Source organism: Panicum virgatum, chromosome 3N, assembly GCF_016808335.1.
Source record: "Panicum virgatum strain AP13 chromosome 3N, P.virgatum_v5, whole genome shotgun sequence".
Taxonomy (NCBI): Eukaryota; Viridiplantae; Streptophyta; class Magnoliopsida; order Poales; family Poaceae; genus Panicum; species Panicum virgatum.
In genome coordinates, this window is record NC_053147.1 from 45,420,762 (window position 1) to 45,424,376 (window position 3,615).

The window sequence follows — 3,615 nt, forward strand, 5'->3', positions numbered from 1 at the left end:
GTTTAACCGACGTATAGAAAAATGGAAGCATCGGTTAAACCGGTGTATAGACTTTTTCTGATTTTGCCTTTTCTGATTTGAGTCTTGAGTGAAATCCAAATATTCTTGAGATATAAGTTGAAAACCACTTATTTGAACTTCTTTAGAACCTGAGTGACCATAGTGTGCATCCATTTTTGATTGATCATGTCCATGCTCAAGTTACTTGACTACCCCTCTTAATAGTGCGATCACTACAAAACTATAAAACCTATACTAACCTAAGTGTCCTTCTCAACCTTACGACACTTAGGACTAGAAAGATCCTTAGTCTTGATATATATTTGAGTTGAAAACCGAGATCGCCTTTTTGAATAATGAAATTTAGGGGCCTCTTTTGACATATGACCAAATGAGCGATAATGTTTCATTAAGCTGCACAAACTCATTAGTCACAATAATGGTTGTCATTAATCACCGAAACATATCTAGAGGGCCTAGATGCTTACATGGGTGAACGCGGGGCTCCGCCGCCGGCGCGACCTCCGGTCGGGCGGTCGCGGCGCTCGCGGCCCTCTTTCCTCCACGGCCGCGCCATGGCGGGCGGACGCGGGGCTCCGCCGGCCGCGAGATCAGCCCGTGGGTGAGCTCCGCCGGCCGCGAGCTCTGCCGTGGAGCAGCTCCTCCCGTCCCGCTGTGACATCCGCCCGTCCCGGCCGCGAGCTCCGCCGGTGCGAGCTCCGCCCTGGCGGCTCCTCCTGTCCCAGTGTGAGCTCCTCCCGTCCCAGCCGTGAGATCCACCACCGCGAGCTAGAGCGGCTCCTCCCGTCCCGGCCGATAGCGAGCTCCGCGAACACGGAGACGACGAAACGAGGCGCGCGCGAGGGACGGAATCCAGCTGGGTTCGCTCCGTCCGCCATTTTTCGGAGGACGGAGCCAACCCGCATCTGGGCGGAATATTCCCTCCTGGAGCCAACCCAACCCTCTCATCTTCCATCCAAACAGCCGCAAGGACGGGTCTGCTCCGACCCAGCTCGCTCCGCTTTCCAACCAAACACACGGTTATAGTTTGTTTCTGTGAAATTCTCTAGTTTCTGTAAGAATAAAACTGTAAAAGCTAAAGCTTCGGCTTACTAGCTTCAAAACTTTGATGTAAATTATACTCCTTATCTATGTGATGTAAAATATTATGAAATTGTTGTATCTCTGACTCGCCTTCGTGCGGGATGTATACTTGTATTACGATCCGATATCGAGTGTCTATATCGGGATTTTACCCGAAGGACCATTAGTTATACTAGTTGAAGTGTTTGAAACACTAAAACTGGTGTATTTCAAAGTGGTTCTGCCACAGCTGGTATCAGAGCAGGCAAGTATACTCCGAATGGTACAACAAATCTTAGAAAGATTTTGAATAAAAGATGTGCTCAACAAAAGTGTTACAAAAATGCGTCGGACTCGTTAAGGATTATGCTTAGCTCGTAAAGCCCTAGGGTGATGATTTATGGGTATTACAAGGTGGCTTTTAACTATGTGTTTTCTACAGGTACACTAACTATGTTTCGATAGGCTAAGAACGATTAGGACCTTTCGGCTAGATAATATAGAAATAGAGCCGTATCTGTGCCACCGAAATTAACCACATAAGACCAAAGGTATTTGGCGGTTATTTTTTGTTGTGAGGACGATAACACGTGCATACATTGTTAAAAACCTAAATGTTTGCTTCTTTTGAGGACTCTTAGAGTGCTTGTGTTAATAGAATGGTGAGTGCCTTGTTTTAAAACCTACTTAACCCTAGGAGAGGTAAATTCTTTGAGTTTAGAACTAGTTTGCCCTTGATCTATTGTTCAAGGAATTCTTAAGTGATCAACTAGCCTTGTTTATAGTTTGATCATTTGTGATTCTTTTGAAACTACACATTTCAATGAATCGTTTTCTACAGTTTTTGTGTCCCTTTTTGGCGACATCTCACCATTTGAATTTTTGTTTCAGATGGCTGATGTTCCGGGCACTACTTTGGATGGTGCGGGTCATGCCCACACCAATGGACTCCACTAGGAGGGTTTTCCTCGTCTTCTGTGGGAATCTCTCCAGCTCTTTTGTTACACGGAGCCACCGCTATATGGCTCCTAAACCTACACAACAGAAGGAGTTACCCGATGCACCGTAAAGATGACCATACCACAACATCCTTTCCGAGCTCTTTGGCAGCCTATAGAGATCGAGGTGTTTGGGTACCGTTTCGCCGACACTATCGAAGCTGCCGCTCTAGAAGTCAGTACTACCTTGTGCGAGCAGCATCCAAATGAAGTAGCGGAACACCCTATCGGCCTTTTCCCTACTGCAGACTACCATGACCCTGAATGGACTTTTAGAGTGGAGCACTGCGCACATTTACTTGGAGGTTCAGCAGGAGATATAGTGCGCATGATGGTCAGATTTATGAACGCACAAGTCACTCATAGCAAGTTGGATAGGAACATTGCTCAAGTAGAGGAACTTCAGGCAGCAGTTACTGCCCGAGACGAGGTGATAGCCCAACATGAGGAGACAATCGGCCATCGGGAAGACCAAATTACCGAGAAGATGATGCTCTTCTCAGTCAGCGCAATATAGTGATAGAGTATCTTCAGGAGCAGGTCCAGGATCTCACCTTGGAGCTTAATAACGCTAACACTTTCATTGAGTTTCTCCAAGTGCCACAAGTACCACCTGAAATTCGAGAACCACCTGTGGGAAATGAAGAAGAAGATCCCGAGGAGATTGAAGGAGTATCTGAACTTGATTTTGAGCATGAAGGTTTAGAGCCCGAAGCTCAGAATAGTGACCCTTCTCTCGGTAGTGAGTCTTCAGGCGGCAATCTTGACGATTTCTAGATCGTCAACACTTTTGGAATTAACTCTCTTAGGAGTAGAGCCATGTACATAGAGAGTGATGTAAGATAGTTTGGAGGGAAGCCAACTTGTTGTAACATATCCATAGCCATGACTGTAACATGAAGTTTGGAATAAATGGCTTTGTTCTTGTGAAAATCTTGCCGTTCTTGCTTTTTGAGCTAAATCAGTTGGATGGAATGTGAGATGTGCATGTTGTTACAATCAACCTCATTCTATTTGCAACTATCCTTATATTCCTTTGATATATTTTGCTTTGTGCCATTTGATAATGGAAGTAAAGGTAAAGTGTAATCTAATGGATATCTTCCATGATTCAGATGGTGGGCTCTACACGTGGTACCCCGGAGGGATTTAGCCATGGCCAGGCTAGTGGATCTCAGCAACCGCCACCACCACCTCCTAGCTTGGCGGAAGTCATGGCCCTGCAAACTGAGCTGATACACCAACTTGTGCAAGGGCAGCAAAATCAGCCACGCTCTCAGCAGCGAGGCCGTGAAGATCATATTCCTCAAGCAGTTGGATACCATGACTTCTTTGGTACTCAGCCCCCACTGTTCCACAAGACGGATGAGCCCCTAGACGCAGATGCCTGGCTTCGGACCATTGAGTCGAAATTTGCTCTACTACCAGTTCCATGCTCCGAAGCTAATAAGACTCTCTTCACTGCCCAGCAGTTACGTGGCACTGCCTGTATCTGGTGGGACAATTATCGCGCCACGCTACCAGCAGACCATGT